We start from the raw sequence: 24,679 nt of genomic DNA, 5'->3' as shown, positions 1-24,679 counted from the left end.
ATAAATATTTACCCAATGCTTAACAATACATGCATATTCTTACAATGACATAACAGAAAACTGCAATAAAAAAAAAACCATGCCAGATGGCACATGACTGTAGTCCCAGCTATGTGTGAGGCTGAGGTAGGAGAATCACTTTGGCCCAGTAGTTGGAAAACAGGCTGGACAACATAGCAAAAACTCATCTCAAAAAAAAAACCCCCCCCCCCCCCACACACAATCTGATAGAGGGTCAGAGCAAGTATGCCAATACTTTTAACTCGAAGTACACTATAAAGACCACATGAAAAGTATGATTCTTTGAAGTTCAAAGGTAATGGTAGTCGTGGGTGATAAGGATTTTATAAAGGTAGTGACATTAACTTTTAGGTATGTAGGAAAAAAAGGAAACAGTCAAATAGGAAACATGGTTCACTCTGTTGCCCAGGCTAGAGTGCAGTGGCAAGACTGCAGCTCACCGCAGCCTTGATCTCCTGGGCTCAGGCAGTCCTTCTACCTCAGCCTCCCAAGTAGCTGGAACTACAGGCATGCACTGTCACACCCAGCTAATTTTTGTTTTGTTCTGTTGGGGATTGAGACACAGCCTCACTCTGTTGCCCAGGCTGGGGTGCAGTGGAGCAATCACTACTCACTGAAGCACTGACCTCCCTGGAATTGGCAATGGCACCATGTGAAGAACACTGAGTGGGAAAGGTGCTAGATGGTGGATGTATCTGACTGACCTGTAGTTCTACATGTAAGGAATAAAAGATAAATCTGAAGATTTTTATTCTATTTCCACAACATGGAAGGACCTAAATAAATAGCCAGCTAGAGCTAGTATTCATATATGTCACTGTTTTTCAAAGGGGGTAGTGAAAAGAAAAAATATTACTCCTGGAGAGGTGTGTTGTGCATATGCACTGCACTGGGGAAGAAAGATTTGATCACCATTGTTGTAGGTGAAAGGCTTTGTGACTGTGATGTGGTGAGAGCAATACTTTAGGAAAAAACTAATCTACTGCCTCAGTAGTACTTGATATTTGAAATATATCAAGAAAATTCTAACAAGTTACTCAACAACACATAATTCCCAGAATACTATCCCATCTGATTACCTACTGAAATCTTCATAGTAGGTTTAACCTTTACTAAAATTTTCAGTAAAAAATTCATAAGTTAATATTACCCACTATATTATCTACGTTAGTTGTTTACTCAGATAAAGTCTTTTGACCATATGCTATAAATACATTAATAAAAATCAGTCTTATATTCCTATATAGATTGATAGCTATAATTACTATGTTTATATTTGTATGCTTTCAAAACTGAATTATATACAACCTTAAAACTATTTTATGTGAGAAAAAATCTTATATATAATTCTTGTTTATTCCCAATATCTTATTTATTCAAAATCTTTAGTTTCTTTTTCTCCTGTTTACCATTCTTTATAATATAGATCTTTTTCAAATTAAACCTGTCAACACATAGAGTACTCTTTTTGAATTTAATATTCTTTCTTAAATTGTATTTTTAGGGTTTAATTTATTACAATCTACATTTTATTCCCCCAATCATATGGACATCTTTCAGTAAATGTTCTTTGTAAGGCCTATGGACACTACTGTCCGAAACAATATTTCACTGGGCTGGAGAAGTTATCAAGGATTTACATAAATTTCAGAAGTAGAAGCAGCCTTGAAGACATTTAGTGACTCCATTATGTGATACACAAAACACTACTGTAACATCTCTCTTACACATTCATTCTCTCTGCAAGAAAATCTTCCAGTGTTATGGAATCACCACATATGATGATACAGCATATTTTACATTCAGACAATTACAAGTATTAGAAAGTGTCCTCTTCAGACAATTTGTAACATCTACCCATTTATCCACACTATGCTACAGCCATGCAGAAAACAAAAGGAGGTATACATTTGTAGAGCTGACCTTCTCCAAAGCAAAAGAAGACCATTAATTCATACCAGACCTTTGGTCATCTAAAATTCAATGACATTTTCTTTTGTGCTATATTCAGGACAGTTGAGTTTGGGTACATTTGCTTCAGAATTTTACATTTATCCAATTTGTTGGCATTTATTTTAACACTATCTGAGGGATTTATTCTGTCATTTGATAACTAATCTTTACTGCTTGGTCATTTGAAAATCTGAACAATATGGCACAGATATCCACAGTTAACAAAAATGCTGAAAAGAATGAAGTCCAGTATTGACCCCTGAAGAAAGCAGAGAACTTCCTCTAAACTGACATCAATTCTATTAATTGGATAGCTGTCTATCCGGTTCATAATCTACCTTAATATCTGATCATCAGGCCCACTGTCTACATCTTGACCAGAAGCATATTTAAGAATCTTGGCCAATAAGCAAGCTTAGTCTGATAGGAACTGTGGTTTGTGTTTGTTTGTTTGTTTGTTTTTTGAGCCACTGTTTCACTCTGTTCCCCAGGCTGGAGTGCAGTGGCAAGATCACAGCTCACTGCAGCCTCGATCTGCTGGGCTCAGGCAATCCTCCTACCTCAGCCTCCCAAGTAGCTGGGACTGTAGGCATGTACCACCATACCCAGCTAATTTTTGTTTTGTTTTGTTGGGGTTTGAGACAGAGCCTCACTCTGTCGCCCAGGCTGGAGTGCGGTGGCACAATCACCGCTCACTGAAGCCTTGACCTCCCAGGCTCAGGTGATCCTTCCACCTCAGCCTCCCAGGTAGCTGGGACTACAGGTACAAGCCACCCATGCCCAGCTAATTTTTTGCAGAGATGAAATTTCACCATGTTGCCCAGACTGGCTTTGAACTCCTAAGCTCAAGCAATCCACCTGCCTCGGCCTCCCAAAGTGCTAGGATAACAGGCATGAGCCACCATGCCACCCAGGAACTGTTCTTAAAGAATCCATGGCAGACAACCAGTGAATGCTGGTAAGATTATGGAAAAGAAGTAAGTTGTTAAAAAAAAAAAAAACTATTTGAATTTTGCATAGAATCCATGTCAAGCTTAATGATACAGCATTCATAATCCATTACATTTTCCTTCTGAAAATTAAGATGTGAGCCCATCTCTAATCTCCTGGTTCCCTAGTTTGTAGCATTTCTCAAAGAATGACCTAGAGTGCTTTATATATGATTCTAAAAAGTTTCTTATTATTCATCCCAATACTGAATGGTTACACTGGTAAGTTTCCTTAAAACAATACTTTGCAGGATTTTCGTGAGAATTAAGCAAAATAATTTAAAGAGAGTACCTTTCACAGTAGCTGGCACATAAGTGCTTCTTAAATGGTAGCTGGTAGAGGTTGCAGTAGTACATTTTATAGTTACATACCAGGACTAGTAAGCACTAGGGATACAAAAATGAAGAACACGTTTCCTAATCTTAAACTCATACTGTAGTTATGCAAATGGACACAAACATAATCTGGTTCAGTGTGGATCAGTGTAATGATGGAGTTAGAAAATAGCAGTTTTCTGGGGACACACAGGATTGGCATGCTTATTCGGCTTAGCATGTGTGTGAATGATGAGGCAGATGAACACAAGTCCCGGTTTGCTCAAAATAGCTCCAGCTGATGATGCCTGTTATTCCAACTTAACTGTTTAATAGTGCCTGTTTTCACTCTTACAAGTATCCCATTTGAAATACCCATCATAATTATACTTAGCGCCTTTAACTTTAGACAGGAATTGGCTACAGTACTGCTAAAATTGTCATTAATAGGTTCCTCTCTTGACAATGGTAAGCTCCTGTTTGTAAGACTCTATGGATTGCATGCAAATGCCCAGTCACCCCTCAGTAGTGAATTAGCAAGATTTTTTTAAAAGCAGTAAACCCAACAGGAGTGGCTATACCTACAACTGTATCTTTAACACTCATCTCACTATTGTTATTCTTGTTTTTACACAGTATTCTGGAGGTCTGCAGAGAAGGAAAAAACAAAGTAGTTTTTTTTTTTTTTTTATGATACCACTTATTAGCAAAACTATGAAAGAAAAAAAATTAGCCAAACACCTGAGCTTTAACCCCAGCATGGACACTTCCCAGCTGGGTGACTTTGAACAAGTCACTTAGTATCTCTGAACATGGCTGGCTTCATAGGTTTGCAACCTATGCAGTCTCACAGCACCCCAATGTTACATTTAATATTTTCCTATGGCTATCTTGAAATTTGTAATAATTTTCTCTTTGAATATCTATTTTGTAAATCCGATGGGACATAAGTTTAAGCACAGGATATATGTGCAATATGTGTGTCCCCACTGTTCCTTGCTGTACATCTGCATATAGCGCTCATGATGCTCCATGAGCACAGAGTTCCAGTACAAGACTGCAAGTGAACACAAGTATATTAGCTCTAAGACAGGGTGAGTAGGGGTACTGACAGCTGCAAGAGACTATGCTTTCTTTCCTACTAGAACTTGCTTCAAAAGCAGAAAGAAGGCAATGGTGTTCTAAGAAACAAGGAAGACCAAAATATTCTATCCTATCTTACTCATGTCACTTCCCCGTGTTAGCCAACACATACATTGAAAGTGATGACAGAGAAAGAAAAAAGATAGGGCAGCCAACAGTTCTTTTTTCTTTTCTTATCGGTAAACTGAAGGTAGAGAGAGTTGATAGAAAATATGTGTATCAAGAAGTGAAATAAAAACAGTAAAGTTAGTTTCTGCATGTTTCCACTGCTCTGCTAAGAACAAGTGACATATGCATGTGCAAGCTAAGAATATGAAGTGTACCCCTTCATTGATTCCATATATGGGTTAAATGCTCTTATGTTTGCAATTAAAACTTCACTGCATAATATAAATAATAAAATTCATGTTCAGAATGTAAAATTTAATTTTTCTTGATTTAAAACAACATTAAGTAACAAAAACACACCTTCATAAGTACAGAGACTGTGGAAGAAAAAAAAGCTTTATATTTTAGTACCTTTAATGGTACTTTTTTTTTTTTTTTTTTTTTTTTTTTTTTTTTTTTTTTTCACAAATAAAACTTTTTATTTGACACTAATTGAAGTCTGAACTTTAAACAGATTCTTGGACTGGTGGTTCATATCCATCAGCTCGTTCAACTTTAGCACCTGTCTCGTCCCCAGTGGCTTTTCCAGAACTACTGCCTTCACCATGAAGCTCCATGAGCTTTCCCAATTCAAACTTGGGCTTCTTCAGCATTTTTACTTTTCTAACGAAGACATCATGGAGAGGATAAATAGATTGGCAAGCCTTTTCTATGTCTTTTCCAATGCTGTCTGGAATCAATTTATTGACCACTTCTTTCAAGTCATTTGTCTGCACTTCTCGGGTCATGATTTCCATCATCTTCTTCCGGATTGGGCGGACCTGTTGGTGCTGAGCATAAGAGGTCTTCCGTATCTGATTGTTACGTTTTTTAGTAAAACCAACACAGAACAGACGAAGCAAGTAACCATCGGTAGTCTTGACATCAACATGAGCTTCAATCATTGTCTGCCACTTTTTGACCATGGAACACATTTTGTCACGGGTAAGATCCATGCCATGGAAGTTAGTCAGGCAGTTTTTGCCCTGAACATCTTCAGTAATCAGCTTGAATTTTCTAAATGCAACTTCATCATTCTGCAAATCAGCAAGACTCACTTCAAACACACGACCCTTGAGACCATCAGATGCAATTTTGGTTCCTTGGGTCCTGGTGACGAGCGTCTTTCCAATATTTCTTATATTGAACATAGCAGGTGCTTTCACATCATACCAATCTTTCTTAGAAAATGGATCAACCACTTTCTTCTTGGCTCCCTTTTTGCCGCCTTTCGTAAGGCGCTTGTTCTTGCCAACCGCCATGGCGCTGATCAGAGAGCCGAAAGGGCGGAAATCAAATGGTACTTTTTATTCCTGTTTTCCGAACAAGAGGTCTCTAATTTTCATTTTGCACTAGGCCTGCAAATTATGTAGCTAGCCCTGTGAGCCTAAGCTTTTGATCAGTAAAATAAGAATAGTAATAGCTATCATATTGACATTATGACTGCTGAAATAATAATTAAGATTCGTATTACGAGACTTTCTAATTCTGGTCCAGCAAGCAGGGAGCTTGCAAGCCACCATTCCATTTTAACAAGTAAAAAGCTGAACAAACTGGAAAATAAACACCTCTTTTTAAGTCTATCAAAGAAGTGAAGTCATAAGGCAAACTGTAGCCCTGAAAACAAGAGAGACAGGCAGATACACAGAATCAACTTATGGGGATAGAAACCCAGTCCCAATGTAGGAAAACCTGAACTATAATTGATGAACTGCTGGAGGCTCAAATACGGACAGGTCTGAGAGATAAAAACTCCAGGGGATCCACTCATAAGGTGGCCCTCACCCTTCTGAGTTTTACCTCCAGGATCTCAAGCAGGTTCCTACAGTGAAGACTGAAAAAAAAAAAACCTTGGGTTCTGGCAGGGGGAACTGAAAAATAACTATGGTTAGGCTCTCTATCTGTGGGTTCCACATGCATGAATTCAACCAACCCCAGACTATAAATATCCAAAATAAATAAAAATAAAAAATACAACAAAAAATACAAATTAAAAAACAGCCTAACAATCTGCATAGCATTTACATTGTATTATGTATTATAAGTAATCTAGAGATTATTTAAAGTATATGGGAGGATGCACATAGGTTAAACACAAATATGACACTTTATATAAGAGACTTGAGCATCTGTGGTTTATGGTAACTGCAGGAGGTCCTAGAACCAATCCCCCATGAATACCAACAGAAAACTATATTTTGAAATATGACGGAACATTCTGTTCTTTTTAACAAGGCCTGCCCTAAAGAGAAACTATTTTACCAGAGCCTGACCTGCTAGAAGTTTTATTAGAGTGTAACCTACCTAGAGGAAGGAAAATACCCAATTCTAGTCCCCTCCAGCCATCCTGTCTCACCTAAGGGGTGCAGGATAGAGGCACTTGTGAAGTATATAACCCAGGGGCACAGGCTCATTAAAAGACTGAGACCTAATCATAGGATTATAGAACGCTTCCCCTCCCCCAAGATATTAATAAAGTTCTATTTATCTGAGTTCCTTTTACCCAGTACATCACGTCTAGCTTTCATTAAAACATTACGAACATACTAAAAGGTAAAAAACACAGTTTGAAGAGAAAGATCAAGCATCATAACCATATTCAATTATGGCAGATACGTTGGAATTATCAGACTGTGAATTTAAAACAGCTATCATTAGTATGCTAAGGGCTCTGACAGAAAAAGTAGACAACATGCAAGAGTAGATAGTAATATAAACAGATGAAAATTCTAAGAAAGATTCAAAAAGAAATAAAGAGATCAGAATTGAAGAATGCTTTTGATGGGCTCATTAGTAGACTGGACACAGCTGAGGAAAGAATCTCTGTGCTTCAGGATATATCAATACAAACTTCCAAAACAGAAAAGCAAAGGCACAACAACAACAACAACAAAAACACTGAAGAAATGGAAAAGAATATCCAAGAACTGTGGGACAACTTAAAAAGTGTAACATACATGTGATGGAAATACCAGATGGAGAAGAAGGAATGGAACCTAAGAAATATCTGAAACAATATGACAGAATTTCCCCAAAATTAATGTTGGATTCAAAACCACACATCCAGGAAGCACTAAGATAAAAGGCCAAAAAATTATACCCAAGTACATCATGTTCAAACTGCAGAAAATCAAAGAAACAGAGTTGAGATCCTTTGCCCTTACCTTTTCTTGCTGCTTTCCTTCCCCTTCCTATTTTTGGATGTTACAGAAATAGACTGAAAAGCCATATAGCATATTGGTTAAGGATACATATTCTGAAGGCAGACTGATCATATTCAATTCTCAGCATGGCCACTACTCAACAGCTGTGTGACCATGAATAAATTGCCAAACTTCTGTCTCTCAGGTTCTCATCATAAATGAGAATAATAATGGCATCAACCTGATATAACTATTGTGAGGACTAGGAAATAATATATTTAAAGAGCTTAGCACAATGCCTCACAAACATTAAGCACAAAGTATATGCTTGCTATTTTTATTACCTTCAGTGACCCATGTAATCTAATTGTTGACCCTTCCACCTGGGCTGCAACATTCTTACGTATAAGCTTTAACTTAGTAAAACTATCTTCTATCAAAGTGTATATATTGAGGAAGTATTTTCCTAATTTTCTATTTAAGGAAATTTCTAATTTACTAAGAAGAACTATAAAGCATGCAGGCTTACTGAACAAAAGCCTTTCTTTCATTAACTAGGAAATGAAAGCTTTGCACATAAAGTAATTGGATTTCTTCCCTTTTTATTGCCTCACTTGCAATAAAGCTTCAAATGATTGCAAAAACATTGCAAAAAGAAATTCCATGAAGAAAAAAATGTTTTCAATTTACTACAAGCCTGTAACAGAACCTAAAATACAGTTTTCTGCTACAACCTACACATTCTTTATCATCACAGTTATTTTAATAATAAGCAAGTGTTAAAAAGCTATTACAGCTTTGGCGGGTTTCTTCTTTTAGGCTTGCGGGCATTGTAGTATATGGTTATTTAACTAACAAAGTAAAGTTATTATCATCTTACTACTGCTTTCTGTTAAGTAATAATTCTTATTTTAGGTATTCAATCCTTTCTTTTTAAAACTAGGTACAAAACAGTAAGAACAGAGCAAACCACCTTGGCTGAAAGAGCTTTTTTCACATAGTAGTCAGAATTGTTTCAGGCTAATTAAATTTACTCATTTAAAGATAACCTCTCAACTGCAAGGACATTCTGTAATCTTGATTAGCACAGAATAAAAAAAAATTAGTTTATATACTCACTAGGATATTTTTCTTCATGACAATGCCATATATTTATAATAGCAGCTTTACTCATTGAAGCCCTAAGCCTGAAACTACTCAAATGTCCACTAACAGCAGAATAAAAAAATAAAGTATGGCATATGTAGACAGACAACAGAAAAATGTTCAGCAAGAAAAAATGAGAATGCAACGACTTGAATGAATCTCACAGACACAATGATCAGCAAAAGAATCCATACAGGGGAAGAGTTGCATGGTATGATTACATTTACATGAAACTCAAAATCAGACAAAACTTATCTTGTTGATATAAATCTAAATAGTGATTCAAAGTTTTTAATAATCCTCTTAATTTTCTCTTTAAAAACAGGACATCTTGAGAAAATGGGGCAGGGAGTGGGTGAAATCCTAACAGGAACTTCAAGTGCTACCTAGAGTGATATTTACTGAGGAAAAGGACACAGAAATCAAACTTTAGACTTTACAAGTCTAAATTTAGCAGCTATTGATTATTCCCTTGAACCACTGTTACTGGTTGTATTAATTAGCTTATTTACATACGATAGTTTGGTCTACTTAAAAATAAGAGTCGGCTGGGCGCGGTGGCTCAAGCCTGTAATCCCAGCACTTTGGGAGGCCGAGAAGGGCGGATCACAAGGTCAGGAGATCGAGACCATCCTGGCTAACACGGTGAAACCCCGTCTCTACTAAAAAATACAAAAAACTAGCTGGGCGAGGTGGCGGGCGCCTGTGGTCCCAGCTACTCTGGAGGCTGAGGCAGGAGAATGGCGTAAACCCGGGAGGCGGAGCTTGCAGTGAGCTGAGATCCGCCACTGCACTCCAACCTGGGAGACAGAGCGAGACTCCGTCTCAAAAAAAAAAAAAAAAAAGTCGAAAAGCAAACTTCTAAATAATGTTTATTATAAAAAAGCAAATCAACACACTCTGTAAAATTAAATGGGAAAAAATAACCAGAAAATTTTGCTAGACTGTCTTAGATGGAAGTTCTCACTCACTTGATCACATTATCTTGAATAATAAAGTTTTCTTTTTCTTTTTTCAAGATGGAGTCTCACTTTGTAGCCCAGGCTGGAGTGCAGTGGCAAGATCTTGGCTCACTACAACCTCTGCCTCCCAGGTTCAAGCGATTCCCCTGCTTCAGCCTCCTGAGTAGCTGGGATTACAGGAACCTGTCACCGTACCCAGCTAATTTTTTGTATTTTTCGTAGAGACGGGGTTTCACTGTATTAGCCAGGATGGTCTTGATCTCCCGACCTCGTGATCTGCCCGCCTCGGCCTCCCAAAGTGCTGGGCTTACAGGCGTGAGCCACCGCACCTGGCCTAAATAATAAAGTTTTCATAATATTTCTCTAGTCTCTGTATCAAGGCATAACATATGTTATCACCATCAAATTAAAGAGTTTCCCTTTCTTCTTTAAAAAGCTCATAACATCAATTATGACTGTTACCTATAGAAAAATGACATGAAAATCTATAAACAATATCTCTACTGATATATCCAATACATATAATACTTATATATTTAATCAAAAGAAGATATTCCTTAAAGGTATAAATACAAAAAGAATTTGAAATCATTTCTTGTATTTTTGCTTATAACATTCTGAGGTCAATATATGGGTCCAGAACCTTATCTTTAATCATATCCCTATAACTCCAAATACATGAGAAAATAGTAAAAAAAAAATCCATAAGATGAGTCAGACTCAGAACTGAGGTAAGTATCTTCCTGGAGCAGAAATCAAAGAGAAAGGCAAGCAGACAGTGGGACTGAAGCCACTATCCTATAGAGCCTTATGGGCAGGAAATAGAATCTCACATAGTAACGGGATTCCAAGTCCAGTCCAATGTTTGAAACCACAGGCTAAGACAGGTTTTTCCAAAATGATCTGAAGTAAAAGCATATGACTATAATTCAGGAGAATGTACTCTTCTTCTTAGTAGAATTTAGTTTAAGTAACAATATAAGTGGACAACCTATTTCAAAATCTTGGAAATAACAGTTCTTATGCAACTTCAACATATTCTATTGTAATTAAAAACTGTACCCCTTTAGCATTCAATTTGACTCTCATTATATTACGATAAATAGTGCTCACTATTTACCATCTGGGTCTAAACAACCTTTTTAATTTTCCTGTATATTTTCAAGTTATTTTATGCTTTGGAAAGAATAAAGGGAGACTGAAACGCTCCATTAAATTTTTCAATAAAAATGGAAACACAGCAAACTCAAATTTTAATTCCACATGTTTCAGGTTTTGATGGTATGAAGACCTGAAATAGGAAACATCCTTTGAATGAAACTATCATGAATGAACATAGAACTTATCCATCTTGTAAATATTTATTCTAAATTTAAAATATCTCTATTAAGTTCTAACATAAGTTACTCTGGTTCTTTTTTTTACTCTTACATCATTAAGGCATGGTATTTTTAAAACCACTGGAAGCTCATCTTTTTGTTGATGAGAGAATGACCATTTCTTTGCTCTATAATTGCAAAAATAGCAACAACAAAAAAAATTGCAAGAAAAGAATGCAGTACTGTTACAAAGTACGAACATGGACAAGCCTTGAAAAGACTATGCTAAGTGAAAGAAACCACTACAAAAGACCATATCTTGAATAACGTTTATATAAAATGTCTAAAATAGGTAAATCTACAGAGACAGAAAGATTAAAGGTTGCCAGGAGCTGTGGAAAGGAGAAACGGGGAGGGACCACTAATAGCTGTAGGGTTTCTTTTGGGGGTGATCAAAGTGTTCTAAAACTGACAGTGGTGATGGCTATGCAACTGCCAATAGAAGAAAAGCCACTGAACTACACATTTTAATGAGTGACTTGTATGACATATGAATTAAATTATCAATAAACTTGATATTTTAAAAGTAAGATCATAGGAAAATTTTAAATTGGGAAAACATTACTAGCACAGTTCTCCTGTAAACTGGAAATAAAAAGGCTGCTGTGACCATACTTTAGCAGTGAATACATATTCCAATCCAGTTTGAGGAATGCCAACACTCTATAGGGACAGTCTTCCATTACCACAAATTTAGCATCCCCCAGCCCAGCTCCACTTTCTCCTCTGAAAGAAAAGAGGGATAGAAAGCCAGGAAAGAAGAGAGAGCTGACTAGGGAAAGCAGGTTTGATAAAGAAACCTTTCTACTTCAACATCCTGCCTCAAGGCCAAAAGTACCTCCTGGATACCGATTCCTAAAAGAATTCCCCATTATAACCTTCTTTATTCTATTTTACTTGCACATACATTTGTATGTGGCAAAAATAGCATAATATGAAAACCAGATAAATAGGCTTTCTTTTTTATCTTTTTAGATGGAGTTTTGCCCTTGTTGCCCGGGCTGGAGCACAGTGGCACAATCTTGGCTCACTGCAACCTCTGCCTCCTGGGTTCATGTGATTCTCCTGGCTCAGCCTCCTGAGTAGTTGGGATTATAGGTGCCCGCCACCACACCCAGCTAATTTTTTTTTTTTTTTTTTTTTTTTTTGTAATTTTTTAGTAGAGACAAGGTTTCACCATGTTGGCCAGGCTCATCTTAAACTCCTGACCTCATGTGATCTGCCCACCTCGGCCTATCAAAGTTAGGCTTTCACTATAAAGAAGATTTGATACACTCCAGAAACTCTAAAATTACTTCAATATTCAAAAGTAGAATTCAGAAAGAGGAGAAAGTGAAAATAATGGAGAAGTGGGAATGGAAAGAAATGCCTAATGCTGACGGTTCTTGAGCAGCAAATCACAAATCTAACAAGGTCACTGTTGGCTATTTTAGTCTGGAGATACAATTTTTCATCTAACAAAAATAAGAGTTCTAATTTCAAATCCACAATCTGCTTTTCATTTGCTGTTGTTTCGAAGACAATTCTCAATTTCTAAAATTCTCAATCCTTAGTCTTTGGAAATGGGTTTGAAGGGTAACCCTTCAGCCCCTTATAGATCTTGATTGGCTTCTACCTGGTTTTCAGGGAACTCAGAACAGCCTGGTTGTACAAAATAAATATCAAATTCATTTTTTGACGCCTCTTTAAATCAACAAAGAGATGGGGCCAAAGAGGACCTAAACTCTGTGAACAACTCTGAGAACTCAGAAGTATGATCACAAAGGGGATAACAATAAAAACCAACTTTTTAAAGCAAAGAACACTCTCAATAAATCCTGGACTATTTGGTTGTCATTTAAAAGGGACTTTTTAACAAAGGTGAAGACCTTAGTCCACAGCTGCGGATGAAGAGAAAAAGTCCCAGTTTTCTGAAAGCAATGGATAAGAGCTTGCAGAAAAGAAGACTCTATTTTGTATCACTGCAAGAAACTATGACTATACAAACCACTTTTAAACTTTCCAAAGATCAGAAGAATCAAAGAACCTCAAATTGATCTTTCCTTAGATGTTTTTAAATCAACTATGAAAAAAGGATTGCTTTTCCTTCTAGGATGAGTTCCAGAAATTTAAAGTCTACAATACTAAAGCAATAAAGGTCCTAAGGTGTGGTGAGAAAACATAGGGACAATGAACTAGTATCTATTCTGTAGAATAATAATGTGTGACTTGAACAGGGTTAGTAGTTAAGCAGAGACAATGGTAAAAATATATATATATACACATATATATGTGTGTGTGTACGTGTGTGTGTGTGTATATATGTATATATTCTCGCTATATTTCATCTCTCTCAGAGTCTGTGTGTTAAGCATACAAACCTTTCGGGCCCAATCCCAACCTGCTGAATCAGAATAATCAGGAGTGGCAGTTTTCTGATATAGTTTGAGAGCTACTGCTTCTGGGAAAGGGGTCCTATCACCAACATCTACCGATTGGAAGTGGGAGAGATGGAACTGGGGGGACTTGTTAGATGCAATGCAATATCCATAAACCACAAATATATGTGAAATAGATATTTGCTTCTTTTGTGTTCATTTTATATATTATCCCTTTTATAATTGTTATAAATGCTTTATCATTAAAAACAAATTATTAAATCTTTAAATCTTTAAATGTTATAAAGTTTAAAGCCTAACCATTACTTTTAAAAAATCTTCTAGGAGATAAAATACAGGGTTGGCAAAATAATATTTTAGGCTTTTGGTTAACATAAAGCAGTGGTAGTGATAATTACTAACAATCACACTAATACCTTTTATTGATAAAGCACCATATATGTTTGAAATGATTATATGTGATGGCAGGACATTCTGTTTTGTTTCTTACTATAGCTCTAGTGCTGGACATACAGTGGCTGCTCAATAAAAACTCACTGAGTGAATAAATAAATGAATCTGATACAGCAGACCTTGGAGTTTGGTAAGGCTATTTGTTCAAAAGCAAAGTAAAAAAGTATTTCAACCATTCTTTGAGAAGCAGATGCTGGCTAATCTACCTTTATAAATAGGACTGTATATCAAGCTCCAATTATCTCTCTCTCACAGCTTCTTAGCTAGTTTCTCTTTTTCTAACCTCACCTCCCTTCAATCCATCTTACATACTGTAGCCAGGATTTCATCTTACTAAAATGAAGTATACTTCTGTACTCAAAATCAGAAACAATCCACTGTTTATCACGAAATTTAAGGCCCTCTCAATATTATTTTTATTGGTTTATACTCCATTATTGTCCTATACTTCAGTTAAATTGGACAATTGCCAAAATATGCCTTACAATTTCCATTCTTTTAATGTTCTTCCCTCTGCCTGTTGCTCTCTCCTCCTAACAATCTTTCAAAGCTCATGTCAAATGTAAATAACTTCCATGAAGAATTTCCTAATAATCCCAACATGATATCTCTCGATTCTCCAAACCTCCACACTCTGTCTCCTATTGTATCACATCTGCCTTTTGCTAGAGTTATTTATATATCATCCCCTTTCAATCACTAGTTCTTCCTGAATTTTAAGATTCTTGAGGGTAAGCTGTTTTCATCATTTTTATATTCCTTCCAACCCTTTAGCCTGCCTTACACACTGCAGGCATTCTAAGAATTGCTACATTCAATCCCAAGACTTCCTCCCAGAAACCTATCAATGCATTTCTTTAAATAATGTAAAAACATACACAAATACATATATGCAAATATAAACATATGTCTATATAAACTTAAAAAAACCATACCTTGAGTGTATGGGGATTGAGAGCAATCATCCTGTTTCAGTCTAACTGCCTTTTGAGCTTCTTTCATCTCAAAGGAACGATCCTGTCTTTAAAATCCCTACATTCCACTATCAACAGTGGGGTGGGGCATGAAATAGAATTAAAAGTTTTTAGGTGCCACATGGAAGGTTTCTTTCCTTTCTAGCTACAGGTTGCCTGCTCAGCAATCTGGTCCCCCCAAAAAAGTATTCTTTCTAAAGAGGACCTTAAAAATGTTTTTTGTATAATTATGTTTCTCACACATCTTACATACATAGGCCTTTACAAGGGGAATCAAATTCCACAAATATTTTATGCAATTGTTATGGGCCAACCATCAGGATCGCCAAGGTAACTTACACAATTGGACTGCCCATCATAAAGTACTAAAAAGGTAATTTACTTGTTCAATTTTATGTATTGTATTTTATACAACTACATTGAAAGAAATTAGACTTTAATCTTAACCTATAGTTTTGGTCCTATGGGTAGGTATTCTACCTTAACATTTTGGTTAGCATTACAGAAAATCCTTGGGACAGTAAATTATTGTACCCAGATAAGACACTAAAAACGAACATATTTATTTAATCAGTACAGGTACCACTTATCAGCAATTAGTGTGAGCAATGCCAAGGTCAGGAACAAACCTACAGCAGATAAATTTTGTAAAATGCTAGGATTATCTCTGTCATTAAAAACTGGGCTCCAGTCTAACCTCTGAGTAGGAAAAACACAGCTAGTTCCGTATCTGTCCATCCTTTGCCTATCCATTTGACCCATTATGAGCCAAACTATCCCTAGATGATAGGTAAACATTTAGTAATGTACTGAAGCTAACAACACAGTGTGTTGATAAGGTGATGATAAGTTTGACAGTTCACTATAAAATGAGACAAATGTAAAACAGTGGTAACATCTAATCTACCACCAATCTCAAGAACAAACTGTCAGACCAAATTCTTCTTAAGATTGCTTTTTTCAGCCACACTATTCAAGTCACACTGAATGTCAGAGTGGCTAGAACAGCAATGCCTCCTTAGTTCTATGGCATGCTTTATACAGTAAAAAGAGGAGGACTAAGTGTGGGTAGGGAGGAAGAAATAGATGTTACACTCAGGAGACTGAATTCATATGAAAGGAAACAATAGGATGTAAAACATAGCACACAGCTGAAGGCTTTAATGACATCTGATCAAAGCTATGCAGTCTACAAATCTAAAAGGGAAAGTTTCAAATGATGAAAGGTCTTGAGAGCACTGGCACAGGAAAAAAAACAAAGGCTGCATAGTAGTGTCTGTGATTATTATATCCACTGCTATCAATGTTTTCATCAGAGTCTATGGATGTTCATATCAGTTAACTATGAAGTGATGAGACTGACTTTCAAAATCCATACATAAAAGCCATTGTTGATACTCTTGATGCAATACCTCAATTATCACTGCTATCAAAAAAGAGAGTCTCTATTTCTCCAGATCCACAACTAAGAATGTCAAAAGACGGGTAGTAATGGTCCAGGCTGATAGTGAGAGGCCATAAACCTAGGAAAGAGGCAACTCTAAAAGACAGAACAGCCATCTTGTGGCAGGCAGCAAACCAGGGAGACTAGAAACTCCCAAGGCCAGGGGATGCTTTACTATAAATAGCTGCAATCATTTTTAAAAACAGAACATGGATGCCTCCCACGTTAGTGGAGAAACAACGCCTCCTTTCATTGCTGCACATTTTTTACTTTCAGGTTAAATTTTATTTCCTTCAGTCAAATGCTACCAGATGAATTAAGGATTAAACAGAAAAAATGATTTTCAATTCATTAAAATTGGATTACAAAGATGAAATTGTATATGTCTACAATGTGTCTTTTTAAAAATGTATTTATTTTTTATTGTGCTAAAATACACATAGCATAAAATTTACCATCTTAACCATTTTATACGTATTGTTTAACAGATTTTTAAAATTTTCTTGAGATATTTTGCATTTAAAATATATTTTTTTTAATGTTAAAAGACAAATATTACCAAAGGAAGCATATATTAACACATCTAGCACACTACAAGTTTAAGGATCAATATATACATTCTTCTGCACTAGTTTTATTGTGGTGGGAGTGGGTGAGAGGGAGGGAATGGGGAAGAGAAGGTAAAAAATGATTTATCAAATTTTAATATTTAAAAATTGTGTATAATTATGAAAACATAACATTAAACCTGATATGAACATCCGTTGAGTTTATCCATTTGAGCAGTTTATTACACAGTATGTAAGTAGTTGGTGAAGAGAAGCATCTAATAGTATTTATTCATTTAAACAAAGTATATTATGCAAATATATTTGTATAACTTAAGCCTATTTTATTTCCAATTCATTCCTGTTCTCACTTGTAAGGATGGCATAATAAATAGGGAGATAAAATATCCTATTCCCATTTATTAACTGGTAGGTAATCTTTACTCAGTTGGAGAAGCAGACCCCTGCTGGGTACTCTCCAGAAGCCTGTGACATTCTCCCTCTCCTACACTACCACAGGCCAGTACAACACATTACCATTAAAGGTAAAATAAATGCTTATAACACAACATTAAATTGGGGGTGAGAGAAAAAAATAAAAAATACAAAACCAATAACATCTACATTCCCAAAAGAGAACTAGAAACAACTAAAATGTAAAAAGTGGTGAGACTCCGGACAGTAAGATGTAAGGTGATTTTCCTTTTTACTTTTTCCTATATTTTCTACAGTTTTTATAATAAGGGAAAACTGCTATAAAAAGAAATGAGGCTGAACATAATTATCACCGTGATAAAGATTTACGAGGATGATGCAGACCTTGCTACATATAAAGGAGAGACACACTGGGGGCATGAGTATAGAACTAAATTAGAGCTACTGAGACAAGAGTAAGAACGCCATGTTCAGAAGACAGTCTCTATTCCGTTTCCCTGAAACTTCATAGGTTTCAAAAGAATAAACTGAAATGAAAGGTGAAAACATAGGTAATGGCCAGACTCTGAAAGGGCTAGGCTTTATTAATATTTATTCTGTAAGCAACCAATTTAGTTATTTTTTAATTTTTTAGCTTGTAATTTCTCCCACTATTCAGGTCCCTACTAAGTTTTGAAGAAGTTAAAATATTTCTTTCCTGTCTCCAGTTTTTCTGGCACCGCAATACTTTCAAATAAATGCAATACTCTAGAAAAAGTATTTTAAGTACCACAAAAGTAATATTACAGAAGATGAAGAATAACAAAGTGTATGGCTACAGGCTAATGCTTTCTGTGGCTCAGGACTACATGCCTAATCAAATTTTTATCCTAACATTCTGTTGTGTTTTCTTCCTCCAAAATGAAGATAATTCTAATCAAATAGGAATTAGACAAAAAGATGTGTGATCTTAAAAGATAAATCTGACTTTGGATAACTTATAATTAAGAAAATGCTAATTTCTGATTCACTCAATCCTGTATTTTACTTTCCACCTAATGGTATTATAAACTTTTCTTCATATACGTAACTATATTATTTCCTTCTGGCATCAGAGTAAAACCTGAGAAAAAGATCTTGTGTCTACAGCAGTCCCCCTTATCTAACGTTTTGCTTTCAGTGTCCTCAGTTACCTACAATCACTGTCAGAAACTATTAAATGGGAAATTCCAAAAATAAGCAATTTGTAAGTTTTAAATTGCACACGGTTCTGAGTAACATAATGAAATATTGTCCCAGCGATGTGAATCATCCCTTTGTCAAGCACATTCATGCTTTATACGCTACCCACCTGTTAGTCACTTAGTAGCCATCTCACTTATAGATCAAAAATCATGGTATATACAAGATTTGGTATGACCCAAGGTTTCACTGGCTACATCTTGGGACATATTCTCTGCAGATACGAGAGAGACTACTGTATACAGTTGGCCCTCCATTTCCATGGGTTCCACAAGTTCCAAAAAGCAAAACTTGAATTTGCCATGACAGGGTACTACATTGAATCCACAACAATAAAGGGAACTGCAGGCATTGTACTGTATTACTATAAGTAATCTAGAGATGATTTAAAGTATATGGGAGGATGTGCACTAAGTTATATGCAAATGGTATGCCATTTTAAATAAGGGACTTGAACATCCACATATTTTGGTATCTGTGCGTATGTATGTCAACAGGGGTGGGGTCCTGGAACCAATCTCCCACAGGTACTGAAGGTCAACTATATTCAAAGGAAGCCTCGACTGATCTCACCGGTGCCCTCCCAAGGACTGCATAACAGGCAGGTTTTCATTTTTCTACCGAGACCCAGTTTCATGGATCTAGATTTTGAATCAACAATTCTCAAGTGAGAAGTGATTATGCTTCCCAGGGGGACATTTAGCGATGTCTCTGAAAACATTTTTTACTGTTAGCACTGGTAAGATGCTGCTGAACATCCTACAAGAAACAAAACAGCCTCCTGGCCACTCTATCCCTAATGCCAAAAATAGCACTTGGCATGTAGTAGGTACTCATAAGTGTCCGAAAAGATTTACATGAGGAAACTGAGGCACAGAGTAGTTAGATATCTAGTAAACAGTAAAGTTGAAAATCAAAGTATTGTAATCAAGTGTAGGTTCTTCTATCTGCATCTTGTAGTAGTTTGTTAATATTTTTCAAAAGACTTTTAAAAGACCATATCCTTTGACCCAGCAACTCCAGTTTTAAAAATTGATTGTAAGAAGTTATTACACAGTTGTACACAGACTATGTATACAGATTTTCATTATCCCAAAGAGAGACAAACTTTAAGCAGAGTCTTATTGTGCTCAGCAGAAGGTAAATTATGTTACATCCATTTAATGGAATGTTAGTAAAGATAGAAAGGCATAGTATATGTATCAATAAGAAAAGGGGAGCCAGGTGTAGTGGCTTATGCCTGACTGAAAGTCAGGAGTTCAACACCAGCCCGGTCAACACAATAAGACCTCATCTCTAAGAAGCTTTTTAAAAAATTAGCCAGGCATGATGGCATGCTCCTGTAGTCCTAGCTACTTGGAAGACTGAGCAGGAGGATTCCCTTGGGCCCAGTCTGAGGCTACAGTGAGCTATGATCATACCACTGCACTCCAGCCTGAATGAAATAGTGAGATCCTATATTTAAAAAAGAAAAAAACAAAGAAAAGTCAGTCAAAATACTGTCAAATGACAAAGGGACAGAGTAGGTTACAAAATAATATGTATAATATGATCCCATGTGGTATATATATATATTCAAGGCATTAGTGATAATTTTTTCTAAGTGGTAACATTAATTTTTTCTTCTTGCTTACATGTATTTTGTGACTTCTTACAAATATATATGGTTTGAACATTATGGGGAAGTAGAAGAAAGAGACTATCAAAAACCTGCTAGGAGAGCCAGGCACATTGGTGTATGTCTGTAGTCCCAGCTAGTCAGGCGCAGTAGGCTGAGACAGAAGGATCCTTTGAACTCAGGAGTTCTACGCATGCCTGAGTACCACAGAAAGACCCTATCTCAAGAAAAATAAAAGAAAGAAAATCTACTTGGAGGAAACACACATTTACCAATTTCTTGGTTAAAGAATAAGAAATCCTATACATTTACCAAACAGACAAATTATTTATTTTTACTTAGGGGTACCACTGTAATCTTTCCTACTTCAGAGGAAAGAGATTTTTTCTTTTTTAATGCTTCCTAGCTAAAGAAAGATGGGGAGTTGTTAACAGCAACTAGCATTCTATACCATAATAAAACTTGGACAACAGGGAAGCAACACTAAAATACTTCCTAAACCTAATACATAGTGATACTGAATCTATTATTTCCTTTAAAAAAATCTATAAACAAAAGATTATTATCAAACTAATCTTGTTCTAAAATACATTCACGTATCATACGAAAGGTTTATTTAGATTAAAATACACTGAGAGCTTGGTGGGTGTGTAAATGTATCTGTCAGATTGCTAAACAACATAACCTATCAATCTAGCATCTGGCAATGAGCCATTTAATTTAACTTTAATGATTTACTAAGAATAATTTATTCTATTTACAACTGGTTATTACTTTTACATTGTTATACTGAAATTTCAAGTTCAATAGATTTGTAATTGTTATCTTGTGCCTATATTATTAATAGGTTCGATGACATATTTATCAAGTACAAACGTATTTTTTAAATTGTACTAACATAAAAGGTTTGTTCAATGAGGAAATTTGATGGTTGTTTTCATTTCTTTCCCAACTAATTATTTTTTAAATCAGTATTCATCTACATTATCTCCTTAAATACCCAAATACTTGCTGTATCTTGAGATAAATGTATTGATGCTGGTAAGTATGTATTATCAAAAGTAGTGGTCTTCTCTTACAGTGTTACTGCTTCTCCACTTTCCTTCCTGGAATTTGTATTCTACTTTTATATACTTTGTGAATCGATTTTCTCTTAAAAACTTCAAGAAGCTGGCCGGGCGCGGTGGCTCAAGCCTGTAATCCCAGCACTTTGGGAGGCCGAGATGGGCGGATCACGAGGTCAGGAGTTTGAGACCATCCTGGCTAACACGGTGAAACCCCGTCTCTACTAAAAAATACAAAAAGCTAGCCGGGCGAGGTGGCTGGCGCCTGTAGTCCCAGCTACTCGGGAGGCTGAGGCAGGAGAATGGCGTAAACCCGGGAGGCGGAGCTTGCAGTGAGCTGAGATCCGGCCACTGCACTCCAGCCTGGGCGACAGAGCAAGACTCCGTCTCAAAAAAAAAAAAAAAAAAAAAAACTTCAAGAAGCTAATGGCAAATATCTGCACAAGAGACATTATTTTACATTAAAAAATTCACAATACATACTTTAGGGACTCTGTGCCAATGAAAACAATCTATTTTAAACTAAGTATACTCCACCAAGGCATATATACAAGAAACCAGTAGGTGTGTACACACATACACACAGACACACACACACACACACACATAAAGAGAGAGAGAGAAATATGCTGCACTAGGAATAAATGGTTATATTTTCTCCTAAATTAGACTTTGTGTTTTAACAGAAAAAAAAAAAAAAAAACTGATTAAAGAGAGTAGTACCTAAGGTGGGCGAGAAACCAGTTTGAAATAATAATGAGGAAAAGTCACTGAATAAAAGCTAATTCTGCCGGGCGCGGTGGCTCAAGCCTGTAATCCCAGCACTTTGGGAGGCCGAGACGGGCGGATCATGAGGTCAGGAGATCGAGACCATCCTGGCTAATACGGTGAAAGCCCGTCTCTACTAAAAAATACAAAAAACTAGCCGGGCGACGAGGCAGGCGCCTGTAGTCCCAGCTACTCGGGAGGCTGAGACAGGAGAATGGCGTGAACCCGGGAGGCAGAGCTTGCAGTGAGCTGAGATCCGGCCACTGCACTCCAGCCTGGGCAGCAGAGCAAGACTCCGTCTCAAAAAAAAAAAAAAAGCTAATTCTGTAGATATCTGAAATCTACCTTTAAGGATACTGTTAGATGATGTTTGGAATCAGCCCCTATGTTCAACAGGTGAAACAAGCAATTCTAAATTTAAAGCTATTTATTGGCAGAAGAGGCTCTAGAGATCATTGAGGCAAACCTTATCATTTAATAAATAAAGAAAACGAGCCTCTGTGCAGTTAAGTGACTGATGGATCAGGAGCCTGGCTCTCCACCTGACCCTGCTTCTTCCATGGCAACCATTTCTCACTCTAAGGAGTTGGGGAAGGAAGTGTCTCAACAAATTTGGCTACCTGTTTTTAAAAATAGTTTTCATGGAACACATTCACTTTCTGCTTTCATGCTACAAGAAAACAGTAGTTGTGAAAGACACCTTACAGTCTACAGCTTAAAATATTTACTATCTGGTTCTTCACAGAAAAAAGTTTGCTGATTCCTACATTACATTTCTTAATATACGATCCGAAGTTTCAGAACTTTATACATAGTAAGTACAGTTGACCGCTGAACGACATGGGTTTAAACTGCATGGATACACTTACACGTGGATTTTCTTGCACCTCTGCCACCTCTGAGACAGGAAGACCAGTACCTTTTCTTCTTCTTCCTCCTCAGTCAGCTCAACATGAAGATGATGACGATAAAAACCTTTATGATGATCTACTTCCACTTAACGAACAGTAAATATATTTTCTCTTCTTTCTGATTTTCTTAATAACATTTTATTTTCTCTAGCTTACTTTAAGAATACAATATCTAATACATGTGACATACAAAATATGTATTGACTGTTTATGTTATTTATAAAGCTTCCAGTCAACAATAGGTTATTACTGGTCAAGTTTCTGAGGAATCAAAAGTTATATGAGGATTTTCATCTGCACAGTGGGGATCAGGGACACAACTCCAGCATTATTCTAGTGTCACTTGCATATATAATATGTTGTAATAAATAGTAGTGTAACCAGAAAAGAATAACAATCACCTTAAACAGGCTTAACTTTTTTTGCCAGCAAAGAAATGATTATTTTCCATGTTCCACGCTTTGATATATAAACCTTTGAGAAAACCTATAAAATTTAGAAATGTCCAAAAGAGAAATTAAAATCTGATTAAACTGAAAGATAACCCATAAAACATTCCTTTAATAGAGTACTCCTCATCTACAGAAACATATTTATAGATCGATTACTTGAGACACACCCTAGTACATAAATCTAAACTAAGTGAATTAACCAGAAATGTCCAATGAATGACAGAGTATTATAGAAAAAACGAAATTTACATACAATTTTCTACTGGCATATCTTAAGCATAAAAGAGAGATATCTATTTAAATATCAAAGGCATCTGCCTTAAGTCACTTGATTCATTACATTTTTTAGGTTTTACCTTTCTCCTCCCAGAAAAAAAAAGTAAGCCTAGCTCCAACTGACCCAATTAGTAATAGTTGCTGGAACACTACAAAAATGTAAACCTCAATGAGACTTAGGTATAAACAAAATACAATTTAAACAAAAGTAGTAGACTGCTCAAGGAAAACAAGTTTATAGAAGGAAGAAGCGGCTAACTAGAAACTAACAAATCAATGAAAGTTATTAATTCCCTAATTAGCATAGTATGGGATGAGGTTACATATGAACACAGTTCTTTTATAGGGAAGCCTGGATAATTCATTATAAAATTATGTAGAATGTACAATAGCACTTTAAATTGCAATAAGAAAGGAACCTAAAGACATATATGTCAAATCGAAATACACGCACACACACACACACACACAACACAGGGCTTAAAACCAGAAGACCTGGGTTCAAATTCCTGAGCTGCCAGCAACTGCTAACACTGAGCAACTCACTTCTGAGAGACTTTAGGTTCTTCGAGGATTTAGTTTACTTCTTTATAAAATAAGGAACTTAAACGAGATAAGTATGGTTCCTTCCAACTCCCAAATAATATATATTTAACTGCTTATTAAGCTATTACAATGTGTCAAGAACTATATTAATGGCTTTAATTACTTATAGAAATAAGTTTGACTTGAAAAAACCAATTCTAGAAAAAATAAGTCCTGTCAAGCACCTTCTTTCAAACACATGAAGAGGTGGATCTTCATCCAAGATGGCTGAATAGGAACATCCGGTCTGCACCTCCTAGCATGATAGACACAGAAGATGGGTGATTTCTGCATTTCCAACTGAGGTACCTGGTTCATCTCACTGGGACTGGTTGCACAGTGGGTGCGGCCCAC

General features: G+C 36.2%; 1 protein-coding gene and 1 pseudogene across 7 annotated transcripts in view; both read right to left on the bottom strand.

The window, feature by feature from the left end:
* Positions 1 to 24,679, bottom strand: part of SMAP1 (small ArfGAP 1) — a 192,442-nt gene that overhangs the window by 32,058 nt on the left and 135,705 nt on the right. The gene's annotated exons all lie outside the window — the stretch shown is intronic.
* LOC115896840 lies at positions 4,953 to 5,872 on the bottom strand (annotated as a pseudogene). The gene has a single exon (XR_004056727.1). The product of XR_004056727.1 is annotated as a 40S ribosomal protein S3a pseudogene (transcript).

The sequence above is a fragment of the Rhinopithecus roxellana genome, chromosome 4 (assembly GCF_007565055.1).
Source record: "Rhinopithecus roxellana isolate Shanxi Qingling chromosome 4, ASM756505v1, whole genome shotgun sequence".
Lineage (NCBI taxonomy): Eukaryota > Metazoa > Chordata > Mammalia > Primates > Cercopithecidae > Rhinopithecus > Rhinopithecus roxellana.
Note: the sequence above shows the minus strand (reverse complement) of the source record. Positions and strands in the feature narration are given on the sequence as shown.